The sequence below is a fragment of the Hylobates moloch genome, unplaced genomic scaffold (assembly GCF_009828535.3).
Source record: "Hylobates moloch isolate HMO894 unplaced genomic scaffold, HMol_V3 SCAFFOLD_24, whole genome shotgun sequence".
Classification (NCBI taxonomy): Eukaryota; Metazoa; Chordata; class Mammalia; order Primates; family Hylobatidae; genus Hylobates; species Hylobates moloch.
This window is the reverse complement of record NW_026652299.1, coordinates 21,827,285-21,848,806: the sequence shown is the minus strand read 5'-3', so window position 1 is coordinate 21,848,806 and position 21,522 is coordinate 21,827,285.

The following is a 21,522-nucleotide window of genomic DNA, read 5'->3' as shown; positions in this document are numbered from 1 at the left end:
AGACATAAGACCTAAAAATAGATATTAAAATTAAATAAAAAGGAATAAATACATGAATATATATAAATCTAAACTAGTCTTTAGGAAAGATAAAGGAATAGTCTTCATGAACCCAGTTAATTTAAAGAGATTAAAAAAAAACAAGATTAGGAATAAAAACTATTTTTTGTTTCTTACACTGTTGTTATACATAAGAGAAATAAAAATAAATAAAAACATCACCTGCAAATCTATGACAAAAAAATTAAATCTAAATTATTTCTAAGCAAAATTTAAAACATTTTAATAATCTTAGAATAATTAAATATTTCCACATAAAAGTAGTTGCAAAGGTGGTTCAGCCATTCAAAAAGTTATCAGAATCAGATGGTTGTACAGTTGAGTTATGTTAAAGAGCCAATAAGTCCATTATTATTTAAAATTTTCTAGAAAATGTAAACTGTATAAATAACATTCTAATATTAGAAATAATATTTTAAGAATATTCTAGAAAAGGTTTAGAAAAAGATGGAAACCTCTTTTGTTTATTAGGCTAATATACATTTATTACCAAATTCTGTCGTAAGTATTACAAAAAAAAAATAGATCAATCTGTTGTACTGTAAAATCTAGAATTTCAAGTCTGTCCTTGATATCCTTTAGCCTCATGGGGTCCCCAAAGGCCTGATCATGAGTATCCCTGCTTTACCCAGAGAGGGCTCCCACCCAGCTGGAAACGTGCCTCCTCTGACCAGTTACCTTATCAGCTACACCAGCTGCAATCTCTTGATTTTCACCTTCTTGCCAGTCCATGAAATTTTTCCAATAAACCAATCTCTTGGCTTTCATAGAACCAGGGGCTTCCTGACCCTCTGGTCACTACAAAGCCTGCCTCCAGAGTCCCTGTTGGTTAACTTACCCTGCCCTCCACCACCCAGATGGAACCATTGCTTGGCCCTGCATGCTGTGTGGCAGTCCCTTCCCCCCATGCAGTGAGTATATGTAACTAGTGAACTGCCACCCAAGCTCATCTGTCTAGTGTTGGGTATCATATATCAGCCATCTCCTACTAGAGAACGGGATTCCTTTTTTGCCAACAGGATCAGTAAGAGGTGTGTAGCACACTGATGAATATGGTTGCAAAATATGTAAGAAAATATATGCAATGTCATTCAGTAAAGTATTAAATAACACTATATGATGATCAGTGTAGATTTATGTGAGTAATGCAAGGGAGGTTTAGTGTAAGGAAATCCATTAATCTCTTAGAGTATCTAAATATAGAATAAGAAACCTCAGAAGTGCATCATTGGATACTAATAAGATATTTCATATATGAAGTGGTAAGATTTAATGTGTTTTAAGAATTCAAGGTAGCTAAATAAATACAAAAATTATTTTCCAAAGCCAAATGTATGTTTATAATAGAAGAGCATAAGTATCATTAGAATTAAAATCTGTAATCTTGTAAAGAAGTCTGCTATTTTATAACTACTTCAGAGGCTCCACAAAAATGCAATAGAAACAAAAATAATTGGAACAAACATTAAAACAGAGATAAAACTATTCCATTTTGCTAATGATATGTTGCATGTTTATAAAGTACAGGACACTCTAGTAAAATGGAAAGAGCCATTTTTGATACATATGAATTTTTAAAATATTTAGTAATCTGTATAACTCTTTGGTAACACATTTTTAAAGAATTAGACAAAGGGTTAAATTTCTAAGAAAATATAACTTAAATGTTAGAATAAATGGAAACCTAAATAATCCGAAAAACACTGTAGAAACTGAAAAGGTAGTCCTGATATACATCATTGAAAAAAAAAAAACAGATGATTTGGGGAAATTTCTACCGTATCTTTAATAAACTGTTTATTCTTAAATAAATATTTGCAGAGAACAAACACAAAAACCAGTTCTCAATCTATACTACAAGTCTAGAAATATTCTGAGATCAGGACTAGCCACATTGAGAGAAAAAATAAGTATCGTACAAATATTGTAAAAGTAATACTTAAAAGTTTAACAATTGAATGAACAGTTTATTAGAGAGTGTAAAAAAAGATGCACACAGAAAACATATATTCAGGAATAGTAAAAACAAGAAACTATTTTATTAAAGTTCTATTATAATTTTAAAATAATTGAAATGTATATTGGTAAAAAATTAATATTTCAATAGAAAATAGGTATTGAGACAGACATATATATAAAAAATATATGAATTTTAGTATATAATTACTTGATTTTCAATTCAATAAACAATGGATATCTAATATATAAAAATTTACTTGAAAAAATCATGTTTATAACTCTAAATGTTGACAAATAAATTAATGGCATAAAACCTTTAAAAACTATGTATTAAGAAAAATGTAGGAAAGATATTATTCAAAATTTGGAAACTGTAAGGAAAAATCATGTATTTAACTATGTAAGCATTGGCAATCCCATGTAGGAAAAGTGCCAGGTTAAAATCAAGTGACAGATAGCAGAAGATTCTTTGCAATATATTTATATCAAAGGTCCCACAATACACAAAAAGTATTATTATAAATCAAGAAAAAAATACAACCAAGTAGGCTTTATCCCTGGCATTTAAGGTTGGTTCAACATATGCAAATCAATAAATGTGATTCATCACATAAACAGAACTAAAGACAAAATCCACATGATTATCTCAACAGATGCAGAAAAGGCTTTTTGTTTTGTTTTTGTTTTTTTTTTTTTGAAAAGGAGTCTCGCTCTGTCACCCAGGCTGGAGTGCAGTGGCGCAATCTCGGCTCACTGCAAGCTCCTCCTCCTGGGTTCACGCCATTCTCCTGCCTCAGCCTCTCCGAGTAGCTGGGACTACAGGCGCCCGCCACCACGCCCGACTAATTTTTTGTATTTTTAGTAGAGACGAGGTTTCACCGTGGTCTTGATCTCCTGACCTCGTGATCCGCCCACCTCGGCCTCCCAAAGTGCTGGGATTACAAACGTGAGCCACCGCACCTGGCCTAGAAAGGGCTTTTGATAAAATTCAACATCCCTTCATGTTAAAAACTCTAGATAAACTAGGTACTGAAGGAACATACCTCAAAATAATAAAAGCAACCTATTACAAACCCACAGCCAACAGCATACTGAATGGGCAAAAGCTGGAAGCATTCCTTTGGAAAACCAGCACAAGGCAAGGATGCCTTCTGACACCACTTCTGTTCAACACTGGAAGTTCTGGCTAGAGCAATCAGTCATGATTAAGAAATAAAGGGCATTCAGTTAGGAAGAGAGGAAGTCAAACTATCCCTGTTAGCAGATGACATGATTCTATATCTAGAAAATTCCACAGTCTCAGCCCAAAAGCTCCTTAAGCTGATAAACAACTTCAGTCAATTCTCAGAATATAAAACCAACATACAAAACTCATTAACATATCTACACATCAACAACAGTCAAGCCAAGAGCCAAATCAGAAATTCAGTCTTATTCATAATTACCACAAAAAGAATAAAATATCTAGGGATACAGCTAATCAGGGAGGCGAAAGATCTCTTACAATCAGAACTACAAAACACCACTCGAAATCAGAGATGACACAAACAAATAGAAAAGTATTCCATGTTCATGGAAAGGTGAGTCAATTATAGTTAAAATGGCCAAACTGCCCAAAGCAATTTATAGACTCAATGTTATCTCCATCAAACTACCAATGATATTCTTCACAGAACTAGAAAAAACTATTTTGAAATTCATATAGAACCAAAAGTGAGCCCAAATATCCAAGGCAATCCTAAGAGAAAAGAACAAAACTGGAGGCATCATGCCACCTGAATTCAAACTGTGCTATAGAGCTACAGTAACCAAAACAACATGGTAATGGTACAAAAACAGATATATAGACCAATGGAACAGAAATAGAGAGCCCAGAAATAAGATCACACATCTATGACCAACTGATCTTCAACAAAGCTGACAAAAACAAGCAAGGAGGAAAGGATTCCCTATTCAATAAATGGTGCTGGGAGAACTGGCTAGCCATATGCAGAAAATTGAAATTGGACTCCTTTCTTACAACGTATACAAAAATCAACTCCAGATGGATCAGCAACTTAAATGTAGAACCCAAAAGTGTAAAAACCCTGGAAGACAACCTAGGCAATACCATTCTGGACATAGGAAAGGGAAAAGATTTGATGAATAAAATGCCAAAAGCAGTTGCAACAAAAGCAAAATTGACATGTGGGATCTAATTAAACTAAAGAGTTTCTACACAGCAAAAGAAACGATCAACAGAGGAAACAGACAACCTACAGAATGGGAGAATATTTTTGCAAACTATGAATCTGACAAAGGTCTAATATACTGCATCTATAAGAAACTTATATTTACAGGAAAAGAAAACAAACGACCCCATTAAAAAGTGGGCAAAGGACATGAAAGGACACTTTTCAAAAAAAGACATACATACAGCTAACAAGCCTATGAAAAAAAGCTCAACATCACTGATCATTATACAAATGCAAATCAAAACCACAGGGAGATACCATTTCACGCCAGTCAGAATGGCTATTTTAAAAAAGTAAAAGTATAACAGATGCTAGTGAGGTTACGGAGAAAAGAGAACACTTTATACTGCTGGTAGGAGTGTAAATTAGTCCAACCATTGTGGAAAACAGTGTGGTCACTCCACAAAGACCTAAAAACAGAACTACCATTTAACCCAGCAATCCCATTACTATGTATATACCCAAAGGAATATAAATTGTTTTATTATAAAGACACATTCATGTGTATGTTCACTGCAGCAGTATTCACAATAGCGAAGACATGGAATCAACCTAAATACCCATCAGTAGTAGACTGGATAACAAAAAATGTGGTACATATACACCATGGAATAGTATGAAGCCATAAAAGAGAACAATATTATGTTCTTTGCATGAACATGGATGGAGCTGGAGGCCATTATCCTTAGCAAACTGCTGCAGGAACAGAAAACCAAATACCACATGTTCTCACTTATAAGTGGGAGAATAACAATGAGAAAAATGGACACATAGGGAAACAACAGACATTGGAGCCTACTGAAAAGTGGAGGATAGAAGGAGAGAGAGAATCAAGAAAAATAACTAATGGGTACTAGGCTTAATACATGGGTAACAATATAATCTGTACAAAAAAATTCCATGACATGAGTTTACCTCTATAACAAACCTGCACGAGTACAACTGAACTTAAAAGTTAAAAAACGAGACACAGGCAAAGAAAAAACATTTCAGGAAGAAGACTGAGGAGAAGGAGATGAAAGACATGTGTATGTGACGGTGTTTTCCTGGAAGATCAGAGAGGAAATGATTACATGGATGGGATGCCCAATAATTATGTTTTCCTTGGAAATTCATGTTTTGGGTAGAGTAAAAGTGTATCATATACTATAGTGTTCTGACTAGTAAAATTAAACAATATTTAATTTAAAAAACTATGGGCAAAAGATATGAATAGGCAGATAAGAGTAAATGTTAAAAACTAACCAAATATCGTGGGGCTAGTTTTGTGCCAGTTGTTTCTCTAGTGCTTTACATGTGTCCTCACTACTACTTTACTAGCTAGGTACTAATTTCCTCTCCATTTTACAGTTGGGAAACCAAGGCAAAGACTGGTTACATTTATAGACTCTCTTTGCTAGGAAGCAAAGAAGCTAGAATTAAAACTGATGTAATCTGGTCAGAGTCTGTGCTTTTATTCACCATATACACAGCCTTCTAAGTAGGCATATAAAAAGTTCTTCAAATGACATCAGAAAATGCAAATAGAAAAATAATTTAATAATTTTAAAAGTGTGCAGAAGTTCATACTTTTACATATTACCATTGAAGTTTAAATTGTAATGTTTCTGTGGAGTATGGGTTATTATCTACCATACCTAATAATATTAATATGCTTGCACAACATATAAACATTTATTAAAAACTGATATGGTGCATACATATACATATATACACCATAACAACTGATATGGTATATGTGTACATATGTGTACATATACTGTATCAGTTTTTAATAACATTATAATCAACATAAAAATATATAATTGTAGAACAAACAAGTATTCTACACATACAGTATGGAAAGCAGTGCAGTCATTTACTGCAAATGTTTATATACACAACCACACAGACACAAACACACGCTATCACAAGTTGCCAAGCCATTTTGTTAATTAAAAGCAAGTCATTTAAAAACATACATCAAATGATCTCCTTTATGTATTATAATGTAAAGATACATGCACACACAAATGGCCAAGTGTCACAGAAAGTTGTTACCTACTATAGTAATGATTTTTGGAAATCAAAGGGTGACTTTCATATATTATTTTACGTACATGTTTGATGTTTAACATAATACTTTATATTACAATTTTCTAATACAACTAGTGTTATATTACAATGTAATATTTTTCACTTATCAAATTGGAAAAGAATTGAAAATATTGGCAAAGTTGTCAGCATGAACTTTTGCATTCTCTTATCAAGAGTATTTACCAAATTGCATTCTTTTTCTTGAGGAAAAATTTGGAAATTTCAAAATCACTGAAGATTTTCATATTTCAAAAATTCTACTCTTGTGAAGTTTTCCTGTTGAAATAATTAACATTTTCAAGACATGCAAACAGTTACAACAAAGTTGTCTAGGGATGTTAGTTTATAACAATGAAAATTACTAAAAAGTAATCGAGAAATTTAAAAATTAACTCTGCATCAATGATTTTGTCCAATCGTTTAAAGTAATATAGCTCTTAAGAAATTATCTTTAGAAATGTAAGATGATATTCATGGGATAAACACATAGCATGATATGCACAGTAACATTTCTGATTCTTTAACTTCTCACAGTCTCAGAAATTTTTTTTATTATAACTTTCATTTAAGGTTAAGAGGTACATGGGAAGTTTTGTTATATAGGTAAACTGTGTATCACAGAGGTTTGGTATATAGATTATTTTGTCACCCAGGTAATAAGCCTATTTCCCAATAGGTATTTTTTCTGATCCTCTCCTTCCTCCCACCCTCCATCCTCAAGTTGGCCCAGGTGTCTGTTGTTCTCCTCTTTGTGTCCATGTGTTCTCCTTGTAAGTGAAAACATGAGGTATTTAGTTTTCTGTTCCTGCGTAAATTTGCTTAGGATAATTGCCTTGAGCTGCCTCCAGGTTTCTGGAAAGGACATGATCTCATTCCTTTTTATAGCTGTGTAGTATTCCATGATACATATGTCCACATTTTCTTTATCCAGTTGACCATTGTTGGGTATTTAGGTTGATTTCATGTCTTTGCTATTGTGAACAGTGCTGCAATGAACATACACGTGCAATGTTTCTTTGTGATACAGTGATTTATATTCTTTTGGGTATGGATTTCTCTAATAAGATGCTGAGCATTTCTTACATACTTGTTTGTTTCACATATGTCTCTTTTGAAAAGTGTCTACTCATTTCCTCTGCCCATTTTTTAGTGGGGTTGTTTGGTTTTGCTTGTTAATTTAAGTTTCTCTGGATATTAGACCTTTGATGGATGCATAGTTTACAAATATTTTCTCCCATTCTGTAGATCATCTGATTACCACTCCCTTGCTGTTGTTGATGTTGTTGTTTTTGCTGTGCAGAAATCTTTAATTAGATCCCATTTGTCAATTTTTTATTTTGTTGCAATTGCTTTTGGCATCTTCGTCATGAAATTTTTGTTCGTTCCTATGTTTAGAACAGTATTGCCTAGGTTATCTTCCAGGGTTTTTATATTTTTAGATTTTACATTTAAGTCTTTAATCCATCTTGTGTTGATTTTTGTATATGGTGGAAGGAAGGGGCTCAGTTTCAATCTTCTGTATATGGCTAACCAGTTATCCTAGTACCATTTATTGAATAGGGAGTCCTTTCCTCATCGCTTGTTTTTGTCAGTTTTGTCAAAAATCATATAGCTGTAGGTGTGCAGCCTTATTTCTGGGCTCTGTATTCTGTTTCATTGGTCTATGTGTCTGTTTTTGTACCAGTACCATGCTGTTTCAATCACTGCTGTAACTATACTAACTATACTAACTTTCAGTTACTATACTTTGAAGTTGAGTAATAGGATGCCTCCAGCTTTGTTCTCAGAAGATATTGACACCACATTATTCATAATGTTTTGCTTGGAATGGTAAGGTTTATGAGTAGTATCTTTTATAATTCTTGCTAAGAAAATACTCTAATTTTTATACAATTAACTACACAAAATACCTTACATTTTATCATGTCACTAATCTGTGTGTGCCCTTGTTAACTATTTTTAATTAATGTATTTGTTTCATCTTTTTTTTAGCAATTTGCTTTCTTTATATTAATTTTTGGACATGAACAAAAGTCCTATAAAGTATTATGCTTATACTATACATGAGAAAACTTACTTCTATATAAGTAACGTCATCAAGCCAGTGGGGCTGGGAACCAGGCTCACCTCTGGATCTAGGTGATACCAGTATCTTTGTTCTTCCTGCTACATTTAATGTAGTAGGGATATAAATGCTACCAACATTTATATTCAAGGAGGACCCATCCTTTCCCATGACTCTGTCAATCGTCCCTGGTAGGTAAAGCCTGAAGTGAAGCCTGCTGCCATTATTGCTTAACAGAATTATGTTTCTGAGGTATAGGCTAAGGGCAGGCCATTGTTGAAGACCATAATTTTGAATGCTATAAAATTTAATCCTTCAAAAATCCCTAAAAAACAGGGACTATTTCACATAGGCTTACAGGAATGATGGCCTTGGAACTGAAACTAGGTCATGTTTGTCAATTTAAAAAAAAAATAAAGGCCATTTTCAAGACAGTAAGGATTGTGGAACTAACTGTTGTACATCTGAGTCAGAAAGTCTTTTTAGGATCTTTGTGCAAACCCAAATAGTACCTGAAAACAAATTAAATTATATGTTATATTTTTGAGATTAATAATTACTGATTTAAATTACTAATTAAAAACAACTATATTTTGTGTTCTTTCCCAATAAATAGAATATTTTTATACCATTTGAGAGTCAACAAAACCTTGTATCAAAAATTGGTTTTCTAGTTTAGATTGTCAGAAACTCCTGTTATCCATGTTATTGCTCTTCATTCTTCACAAAAAGAACAGTGTTAGGGAACTGCCTAGACATGTTGTTCCGTATAGCAAGTATTTATTGAAGATACCATGTGCCAGGCACTTGATCCAGACCTGGGAATACAGCAGTATACACACAAACAACAAATTGCAATTCTTGCCCCACAAGAGCTTATATTCTGGTAAGAAGAGGTCGAATAAAACAGAATTAAATGATACATTAAAAATAACTTCTATCACGGAAACAATAGTAGATAAGAGGATAACATGAAAACTATGTGTGTGTGTACATGTGATGCAATTTTAATAGTAGTATTATACAATATCTCAATGTACAAATGTCATATAAACAAAAACTTGAAAGAGACAAAGGAATTAGCCTATGTATAAGTATGAGGAAAGCATTCTGGACAGAGAGATGAGCAAATGCTAAGACCACAGAAATGTCTTTGTGCATATCATTAGCAAGAAAGGCAAACTGAGCTAGAGGGGGAGTAGAAGTTGTTAAGATCAGAGAGCTGACAGGGCTTGCCAGGTAATGATAGGATGATGGCTTTTACCCAGAGATGGGGACCCCACTGGAGATCTCTGAAAGGAGGGTTGTCATGTCATGACCTATGCTTCTCCAATATTACATGTCATGGTGTTGTGTTAATGCCATCTTTTGAGGCTCTTCAGGAAAACCACTAGAACCCATGAGAAGAATCACGTTGACCAGAAGAGCAAGGAAGATTAATTTGTCTGACTAAGGCATCATGGAGTCAGCAGTGAGCAAGCAAGAAGGGCATACAAGCAGCACGTTGGAGTAGTACTAGAGAGGATTCTTTATTAGCCTGGCACAAAAATAGAACAGGAGTGACAAAATAGATGCAGTTTTTAATATATATGCTCATGACAATCAGCGGGCTCTCACACATATTAAAATAGCATGCAAATGGTAGCTTAACTTTGAAAGCATGAATGTAGCGTGAAGACAGAAGAAAATGGACTGTCAGTACCCAATGAAAGTTCTGCCACAGTCTGAGGAGTCTGCAAATATTCAGTAGGAGAGAGGGAATAAGAAAAATCAAGAGGATATCCCTGTGCTGATTTCGGCCCTTACAATTTTTCTATTCATGGGTAGTATAAGTGAAGTTCATCAACATGAGAAGACACACCTGAATGCATTTAACTAATAAGATTATAATCAACATTGACACTACATTTGAACCATTTTACATTTATAGCTTCAGACACTTAATTGCATTTATAGCTTCAGACATTTAATTGCATTTATAGCTTCAGACACTTAATTGCATTTATGGGGGGTCTTGGTGTGGGTCTGCTCTTCAAGTGACTCTCAACTCACCATAGACTCTCACAAGTAGCTTACACAAGCCACAAGCAAATGTTTTCTCTATGGCAACAGTGCCTAGGTGAGCTCTCCTGCTAAGGGCATGTATGGCTCACAGTCCTGGTGAACACTGGCTTCAGGATGTAAGCAAAAGCATTTATGTTCTTTTTTGCAACTACTTCTAAGTACAGTTGTAGTTTACCATCCAGCATCATAGATGCATAACTTTTCCAGAACTGTTGCTAGGATGAGGACTGCCCAGAAAATGAGCAAATCCCAACATAGGCTAAAGGGGTTGCCAATAGAAGAATTAAATTTATATCCCACATACATAACCTTCATGACCTTGAATGAAGAATTTAAATGCTCTGAGGTTCATTTTCTTCATTTTAAAAATAAGTGCAATAATTTCTATTTCCCTTCAATGTTAGGATGGCTACATTAAATATCATAAAAAGACAATAATGGTCTTCAAAGTAATAGACACTTGTAAGATATTAGTTGCAATTATATTATTAACTGTCTTTCAACCATTTACTAATTCAACCATGTCCCTCTTAACATATCAAACTGAAATTCCATTGAGAACTCTAACCATATAGAAAAGTAAAGGGTTTTCCTTTTTTTTTTTTTTTTTTTTTTTTTTTTTTTTTTTTTTTTTTTTTTTAGTAACAAATACCAGCCCCCAATCTCATTTGAAATCATTATTTTTTTATGTTTTACAAGCTAGACATACAGGCTTGTTTTTTAAAGACAAGAGTATAATTAAATTATACCACTTAGCATTAAAACGTTTACAGATTTAACAGGATCACATATGTATTTCTTTTTGAAAAGAAAAAAAATCATGCTGAAAAGAATTGCATTACTGTTTAGAACCTCTCTACTCCTCAGATATTGCCCACGGAATGGCTGATCAGAGATATTAATTACTCTATATCTCACAGAGATCTGTTAGGAATAGATAAAGTTTCACTCTTTTAGATTAAGGGAAGAAGTAGCTTTTTGCCTGTTTAAGCTGAAACATTTGTATTTCAACTGACATTATCCCTTGGCATTTTAGAGTTTTCAGCACAGCTCTCACAGGAAAGTGGTTCCTTAATTGAATTCTCTTGTTTTTAAATTTGTGTGCTAGACTAGAGAATATGCTGGAAGCATAGTATTGATGGTGATTATTTGATTATTTTAAGCTGCTGTAAAGAAAAGTCTATATCATGAAAGCACATGGTATTGAACCACAATAAAGAAACATATACAGTCATCTCCTACTATAATAATGCACTGGTTGGTGGATTCTAATGATCCAGAACTGTGTGCCACTGGATTGCTACCCTTCTTCCTCTGAATCCACTTACTGGAGAAATAATAAAATTGTCAGAAACAAGCCCACTTTGGACATTTTTCTCAAAGCTGGTCATTAGAACCCATCTGACACATCTACACTCTTAGCCCTATCTTCTAAAACTACCAGCTGTAAGAACTGAAAGGCATCTTAGATGACACCAGTCCCTACACCCACATCTCACAGATAGAGGAACTGCATCTCAAGAGGTGGGACAATTTATCCAGGATTCCAGGAAAAGCTATTGGTAGAGTCATGGCCCAAAACCAGGTCCCCAATTTGTACTGTACACTGACCACTTTCAGTGTTTCGCATGATCACTAACATCTGGATAACACACATTTCTTCAAGATTCCACAGTCAATGAAGAGTAACTGGGCTGAGATTATAATTGTTCAGTCAATTTTTCTGGGCTCCCTTACCTTATATACTCTTCTTTCTTCATGCCCATCTCCTCCACAAAGCCACTAATCCATAAAACTGGCTGCTTAGCATTATCATCTGAGATTAGTTAAAATGATAGGTATCAGGGCTCTACTTAAACCTAGTACCCCAGAACTCTTAGGAGAAGACCCAGTTGTCTTTAATTTTAACAAAGCTATTGTGATGCATGGTAAGTTTGGGGATTTGTTACATAAGATACAGCTCCTAGAAAGCAGGGACACAGTCTTGATCTTACAACCCAATGTCCAGTACGAGGTAGACCTCAGTAAGGATTTTATATATTAATGATTAAATTAATTGGCCTCAAATCATGTAAGAACAAGCAGCAACAAGAGAGATTTAGATATTTGAAATAAAAAGAGAAAAAAAAAAAAACAAAAAACACGGAACTCTGAAGATGGAGGGAATGTTAAAGGTCATTTAGTCCAATACTCACAGTTGAGATACTGAGGAAAATGAGACCTAGGAAATTAAGCACTTCTCCCATAACCACACAAGTAATCAGACAACTGTAACTAAAAGTCAGGTCACTGGATTTTTAGCTCTTGAGGAAAGATTGCAATTGAAATGTACCAGGGTAGGCCAATGGTTGTCAAGGTTGATTTCAGGACCAGCAGCAGCATCTGGGACCCTGATCAAAAATGCACATTCTTATGCACCACAGCCAACCTACTGAATCAGTAACACTGAGATAGGACCCAATGATCTGTTTCAACAACCTTCAGGTGATTCTGAAGCATACTTAAGTTTGAAGACCACTGATCTGGGCAAACGGATCCTCCTTATCCATATATTTAAAAAGTCATTCTTATAATGTTTTATTTAAATCTGCTGAAACAAAAGTTCATTCTCAATTATATTTTAGAAACAACCCAAGGTAATATGTCTTTGAGGATAGGTGAGTAGGAATTACTTGAGAGCAAATATTCTACTTTATTGTACCTTTCCCCATTTAAAGTTTGTTTCTTCTTTTGGGATCTCCATTTATGCGAGTATATATGAGATTCCCATAAATTCCACAATTATGGTTTTTTCATTATATTATTCAAATGACAATCAAGCTCAAATTCCTATAAATACTTAACTATTGACTAGGTTACAAGAGTTTTCCCACTGTAACCTCAACCTTTCCATTTGATTTCTCATTGTTCAAGTCTTTGACTGTGATTATGTTAAAAAAAATTGAGAGGCCATTGTTTTGGACTGAGCTCCCGCACCAGGATCCCATAGAACAAACTGATACATTATAGAGTCAATTGTGTTAGATGCCATATAATCAAGCTGAACTTAGAAACAGGACAATTTTCCTAAAAACAAGAAATTCGCAGTAACCAATCATAAGGGGTTCAGTTGATCTGAGTCTACATGTTAAGAAAGTTCCCACTGTTTTAACCCTATAAGGAAAGCAACCTGATGTTAACCAATCCACCTTTTGCACTATGCTATTCCCTTGTTCCTACTCAGCCTACCTTACAAAAACCAACTCTTCTGCCACACACAGCAGAGTACCTTTCTATTTTTTAGACAAGATGCTGTTTAATTCATGAATCACTAATTAAAGATAATTACAATTATTAAACTCAGTTTGTTGAATTTTTGGTTGACAGTTCATAGTATATACTTTGGAAGTAAAATGTTTTGAGTTTAAATTCTAGCCGTAACATTTATTAGTGGTGTGACCTGGAAAATTACTTAACCATTAAATATCTCTTAAGATATTTAAAATAAATATTTAATATTAGCAGATTTTTAAAAATGATATAAGTTTATCTTCAATATTTGATATATAGTAAAATTTAGTATATTTTAACTGGTCCAACTGTAGAAAATCTAGAATTTTCATTATTGAAAACATAATTATCCTTTGATTTTCATACTTACTTTTGTCAAAGAAGGCCCATCCTACCCCTCTAATATACAAATACACTTTCTTATGGGCTATCTCAGTCATGTATCTCCCAGCCATCAATTATATTCATCAATGATATCCTTCTGTCCTTAGCTGGACACAGTGGCCCATGCCTATAGTCCTAGCACTTTGGGAGGCCGAGGCAGGTGGATCACCTGAAGTCAGGAGTTCAAGACCAGCCTGGCCAACATGGTGAACTCCTCTCTCTACTAAAAATACAAAAATTAGCATGGCATGGTGGTGCGTGCCTGTAATCCCAGCTACCCAGGAGCCTGAAGCAGGACAATCTCTGGAACTCGGGAGGAGGAGGCTTCAGTTAGCCCATATTATGCCACTGCACTCCAGCCTGGGTGACAGAGCAAGATTCCATCTTTATCCCAGATCGGAAGAGCGTAAAAAAGATATATATATATATATATATATCCTTCTGTCCTTAAATTCTCATTGCTTCCATTTCTACCACTGAAGTGAAATCATAATTCTTCTTTTTTGAACATTTTTACAACCACATTATTTTTCCAGTGATGCCTGAAACAATCTTCATAAGTCTTATTTTAAAGCTAAAAACAATACTTCTATATTGACTAACTTAGTACCAGTTGAATATACAGTTAAAAATTATAATACCTAAAATACTATTTTTTCCTTTTTTGAGACAAAATCTCACTGTGCAGCCCAGGCTGGAGTGCAGTGGTGTGATCTCGGCTCACTGCAACCTTCACCCCTCGGGTTCAAGCGATTCTTCTGCCTCAGCCTCCTGAGTAGCTGGGATTACAGGCATGCACCACCACGCCCGGATAATTTTTGTATTTTTAGTAGAGATGGGGTTTCACCATGTTGATCAGACTGGTCTTGAACTCCTGACCTCATGATCCACCTGCCTTGGCCTCCCAAAGTGCCGGGATTATAGGTGTGAGCCAATGTGCTAGGCCTAAAATACTATTTCTAAATTACAGCTGTGTGGATATGGTCGTCATAGTCTGTGAGTTAAATAAATTTTTAATCTTGTTATGACAATCTAAAAATAATACTATAGAGTTTTTATCCCAGAAATGCAAAATAGGGTCAACATTTGAAAATGGATCACTACAATTCACAATATTAACAAGCTAAAAACAAACTATATAGTGATCTCAAAAGGTACAGAGAAAGCTTTTCATAAAATTCAACATTTATTCATGACAAAACTGTCAAAAAGTAGCAAAAGAAAGACCCTTCCTCAACTTGATATAAAGGCATTTACACACAAGCTACAGTTAACATCATACTTAAAAAAGACTGAATACTTCTTCCTAATAATGTGTAACAAGGCAACTTTGTACAAAGGGTCTAGCTAAGACAATTGGACAAGGAAAAAAAATAAAAGTTATCCAGTTTGGGAAAAAAGAACTAAAATTTTTGTTATTTGCAAACAACTTCATCATTGATTTGGAAAATCCTAAATAATTTACCAAAGTTATAGAAACTAATATATGAACTCAGGGAGGTTACAGGATATAAGGTCAATATATACAATCAATTAACTGTATTTCTACATACTAGTGTTAAAAAAATTACTCATTACACTTGTTGAAGAATGTAAAGCCGACTTTGTTCGGAACCATCAGGATGGGTATAAGGGGTACTGCAACGGGGTTTTGCAGTAGAGGAAAGAGATTCTGCTCAACTCTAAATACAACAGAGAAAAGTGAAAATGTATAGTCAAGAAGCAAGGTGGAAAATTATTAAGAGGAAACATCAGGGCACAGGGGATTCTGATTAGATCAATCATTGCTGAAACAGGACAGGGTGATCAGCAGACATCCACCTGGGAGATGGTGGCAGATGAGGAACTGGATACCAAGCATGATGAGATATTGAGGATGGGGAAACTGACTAACTCAGTAGGATTCTTGCTAAAATTGGACAGTGAAAAGCCAAATACAGAAGCTCAAATGTTAGAGGCTAGTTGAGACGAGAGTGCAGGGGAGCCTGAGTAGAGTTTGGTCAAGGAAAGAATCTCTGTCACTAGTAATGAAAAATTTAAAGTTGTAATTTGAAATATCCATTTACTGTTGCACTATAACCAAACAAACAAACTTTGGTATAATTCTTATAAGACTTGTGCAAGATATATACAGTGAAGGCAACAAAACATTGATGAAAGAAAAAAAAAATCTGCATACATTGTGAGCTATATGATGTTCACAGTTTGGAAGACTCAGCGTTGTTAGAAGTTTTCCCCAAAATTCATCTATAGATTCAGTGCAACTTCAATCAAAATTTCACCAAAATTTTAGAAAGATTTGTGTAGAAATTGCCAAGCTTATTTTAAAATTTATATAAAAAAACAAAGAAAGTACAGTAGCTGAAGTTTAGAAAAATAAATTTGAAAAAGTATATTACCTGAGGACCCAGACTACCTTACTATAAAGCTCTAAGTGTAGCTTTATAATAAACTTCCAAGTAAATCAATAAAACAGACTGAGTCATACATGAATAATTGATTATCAATAAAATAATGATAGCAAGGCAAATGGAAAGATGGTCTTTTCAATGAATAGTGCTCTAAGTAAGAAAACAAAAAAAACATGTTATAAAAAACAAAAAATATGTTTCTATTTCACATGACATACAAAAAATGACTTAAAATTAAGCATAGACCTACGTGTCAAACCTAAAATTCTAACACTTCAAGAATTAAACGTAAGAGAAAAACCTTTGTTATCTTATTAAGGAGAGGTTTAGGTATAACCGAAAAAGCATGATCCATATATTTTAGGGCTTTTTTCAATTTCTGTTTCATTTCGGGTACTTTCAATTGCTGTTGCTTCAAGTTCACTAATCTTTTCTTTTACATTGTCAAATCTTCTATCAGTTCCATTCAGTGTCTTCATCTCAGGCATGAAAGTTCTTCATTTCTAAGCGTTTCATTTGAGTATTTTTATAACATTTATTTATTGAACAACTTCTGTATTCTACTTCTTGAACATGTGGAATTATTAAAACAAATTATTTTAATGTATTTGCCTAGTAATTCAGTAATTTTTCTTTATATTGATTGACTTTTCGCTTCATTGTAGGTCAAATTTTCCTGCTTCTTTACATTACTGATTTGATTTTGAGAATTTCAGTTTGTTGAGTTTTTGATACTTTTTATTTCCTTTAACTATATCTGTCCATTGTTCTATGATGCAGTTTAATTACTTGGAAACAGCTTAATTCTTCCAAAGTTTCCTTTAACCTCTGTTAAGCAGGATACAAATAGCCTTTTGTCTAAGGCTAATTTTATCTACATTGAATATACTTCAAAGTAATTATACCCTACCAATTATGAGATTTTCTACTCTGATCATTAGAAAAAGACATTTTCTTCCCTTGTATAGTGCTAATAATTATTTCTCCTACAAAATTTAACTCAAAATGGATTAGGGATATAAACATAAGAACTGAAACCATAAAACTCTTAGAAGAAGACAAAGGGATAAATTTTTATTACCTTGGGTTTGACAGTGGAATCGTAGGACACTAAAAGCATGAGTAACAAAACGAAAAATAGGTGAGTTGTACTTCATCAAAATTAAAAACATTTGTCCGTAATATAAAAAGATAACCTACAGAGTGGTAAAGAATATTTGCAAATCATACATCTGATAAGGGTCTTGTACCTAGAATATATAAATAATGTTTACAATTAAAAAACAAAAATACTCACAAATCAAAAATAGGCAAAGTACTTGAATAAACATTTTCTTCAAAGAAGGTATGCAAATAGTCAATAGGCACACAAAAAACTTGCTCAAAATTATTAGGCATTAAGGAAATGTAAGTCAAGACCACACAAGGGACCATTTTATACCCTTTGGATGGCCATAAAGAAAGAGACAGACCCAGCACTTTGGGAGGCCAAGGTGGGCAGATCACGAGGCCAAGAGCCCAAGACCATCCTGACCAAACGGTGAAACCCTGTCCTACCAAAAATACAAAAGTTAGCTGGGCATGGTGGTGTGCAGCCTGTAGTCCCAGCTACTTGGGAGGCTAAGGAAGGAGAATTGCTTGAACCCGGGAGGCGGAAGTTGCAGTGAGCCAAGATCACGCCACTGCACTCCAACCTGGTGACAGAGAGAGATTACATCTCAAAAAAAAAAAAAAGAAAAACAGAAAAGAAAGAGACAGAATGCTCACGCATGCAAGAGAGAGCCACAGACTGAAAGAGGGGAGGGAGGTAGGGAGAGAAGGAAGGAGGGAAGGAAGGAGGGAAGGGAGGCAAGGAGGGAGGAAAGGAGGCAAGGAGGGAGGGAGGGAGGGAGGGAGGAAGAAAGACAGACTGCTGGCAAGGATGTGGAGAAATTCACACACTAGTACCTTACTGGTGGGAATGTAAAATCGTTCAGCCATTGTAGAAAACATTTTGCAGCCCTCAAAATGTAAAACATAGGTCAGGCATGGTGGCTGATGCCTGAGATCAGTACTCATGCTTTGAGAGGCCGAGGTAGGAGGACTGCTTGAGGCCAGGAGTTTGAGACCAGACTGAGCAACACAGTGAGGCCCTGTCTCTACAAAACAATTTTTAAAAGTTAGCTGGATGTAGTGGCATATATTAGCAGTCCAAGCTACTCTGAAGGCTGAAGTGGGAGGATTGCTTGAGCCCAGAAGTCAGAGGTTACAGTGAGTTAATGATTGCACCTCTGTACTCCAGCATGAGTGACAGTGAGACATTGTCTCTTAAAAAAAAAAAAAAAAAAAAAAAATGAAAAGGCCGGCAGAGTGGCTCACACCTGTAATCCTAGCACTTTGGGAGGCTGAGGCAGGTGGATCACAAGGTCAGGAGATCAAGACCATCCTGGCAAACATGGTGAAACCCCGTCTCTACTAAAAATACAAAAATTAGCCTGGCGTGGTGGCAGGCGCCTGTAGTCCCAGCTACTTGGGAGGCTAAGGCAGGAGAATGGCGTGAACCCAGGAGGCAGAGCTTGCAGTGAGCCAAGATTGCACCACTGCACTCCAGCCTGGGCAACAGAGCAAGACTCTGTCTCAAAAAAGAAAAAAAAAAAAAAGAACTACCATATGACCCGGCAATTATAGCCAAAAAAAAAAAATTGAGACGAGGTACTTAAACAAGTGCATGTATACACACATTGATAACAGCATTATTCACAATAGCCAGAAGGTGGAAACAGCCCATGTATTCGTCCCCAGATGAACAGATAAACAAAAGTTGGTATATACATACAGTAGAATATAATTCAGCCGTAAAAAGGAATGAAGTACTGATACAAGCTGCAATGTGAATGAACCTTAAAAACATTATGGTAAGTGAAAGAAATCAGACACAAAAGGCCACATATTATTGGATTCCATTTATATGAAATAGCTAGAATAGGAAAATTTGTGGGAACAGAAAGCATATTGGTAGTTGCCAGGAGCTGGGGTTGGGAAAGGCAGAATAGGAAGTAACGGTTTAATGGGTACAAGGTTTTTTGTGGAGGGGGGAATAAAAATATTTTGGAACCAAATGAGGTGGTAATTGTGCAACACTGTGAATGTGGTAAACGCCACTGAATTATTCACTCTAAATGGTGAATTTTATGTTATGTGAATTTCACCTCAATAATAATAATAATAATAAAATTATTCCCTCTAAACTTTTTGGAGTGGGTCTTTTCTCAACTTTAGTGATTGTCTTACCTGCATGAACTGATCAGTACTCAGGTAAAGACACAAGGGTTATCCTCTGCAGATCTCTCTTCTCTTACACTGCTGTAATCTCTACCTGCTGTGCCTCACTTTAGATTCTCTGCTCCACCTTTCTTTCCTTTCCTTTTCTTTTTCCTTTCTTCCTTCTTTCCTTCCTTCCTTCCTTCTGGGAGACTGGAGTTTTATTATTACTCAAATCAGTCTCTCCAAGCGTTTGGGGAGCAGAGTTTTTAAGGATAACTTGGTGGTTGGGGGGAAGCTAGTGAGCCAGGAGTGCTGATTGGTCAGAGATGAAATCATAGAGAGTCAGAGCTGTCTTCTTGTGTTGAATCAGTTCCTAGGTGGGGGCCACAAGATCAGATGAGCCAGTTTATTAATCTGGGTGGTGCCAGCTGATCCATCAAGTGCAGGGTGTGCAAAATATCTCGAGCAATGATCTTAGGAGCAGTTTAGGGAGGGTCAGAATCTTGAAGCATCCAGCTGCATGACTCCTAAACCACAATTTCTAATCTTATGGGTAATGTTAGTCCTACAAAGGCAATCTAGTACTGTCTTTAAACAAGAGCTACCTCTGACCTCCACCTGGAATCCTAATACTTATACTTTAGTTTGCAAACTCCCCCTAGGTAATAAACTGGGAAATCGTGGGCTCACCTCACTGATAACCTCTGTCAAAAGTGTCATTGTCCTGCATTGCTCAATGTCCAAAATCTAAAAACCATTGTAATACGTGTATTGTTCAGTGTTAGCTGTTTTGTGTCTGTTATCTAGTGTCTGTTATCCTATTGTGGCCAGGAAGAGAAGTCAGAATTTGCCTTTTAATGAAGTGTTCTCAACTTAGGTTTTACATATTTGTTCTCAGGTTTGAATTTTATAAACATATACATATGTACTTAGGCACACACACATACAGATATATTTCTCCCTTAGAAGATACCATGCACTACTTAAGCATGAGAAAAACTGATCTAAATCTTCCTGAAGAGAAGTGTACATGCATATGATCACTATGACATTTCTAATTTTATTTTATTCACTGTAGCAACAGGAATTTCCAGCACCATAAGGCTCTTAGCTCAGTGAGTACCATCCTGAAGCTCTTCTCAGAGCACAAACGTTGCTAATTAGATACTACAGCCAAGAGTGGAAGAAAATAGGAAATACACCTGTCCATGCAACCTATTAATGATGCTTAGCCTTTAATTCTAATGGGTAAATGATTTCCATGGGTTCTTTGATATTCCAAGGGGATTAGATTGACAAGAACAAAACTTTTCTAATGATATATCTTGACAAGGAACCATGACTGACAGCAAAGGAAACCCGTATATCAAGAGAAAGGATACCATTTTTTAAAAAAAAGAATGGGCAAAACAAATTTGATTAGCTGGTTCTGCTCAATGCGTGGATGGAATAGAGAGCCACGCATTCTAAGCTAAAGGGTCACGTGTACCTATATTCTATCTTTTTTAAAGTAATTGCTTTTAAGCAATTTATTTTAGAGGATTGCTTTTTAAATGAAGAATAGCATGTCAGTCCTGAAAGCATGTTTTGTGGTTGTGTTATTCTTGTTCTGAAAATTATGTGCTTAGTAATCTCAGCTCATTTTTTATGTTCCTGGAGCAATTCATAGGAAAAATAGTTATCAATCAAATGGTTTCAGAGTAGAATGTGAAAAAGAAACTTCTTTTTTTTTTTTTTTTTTTTTTTTTTATTATAC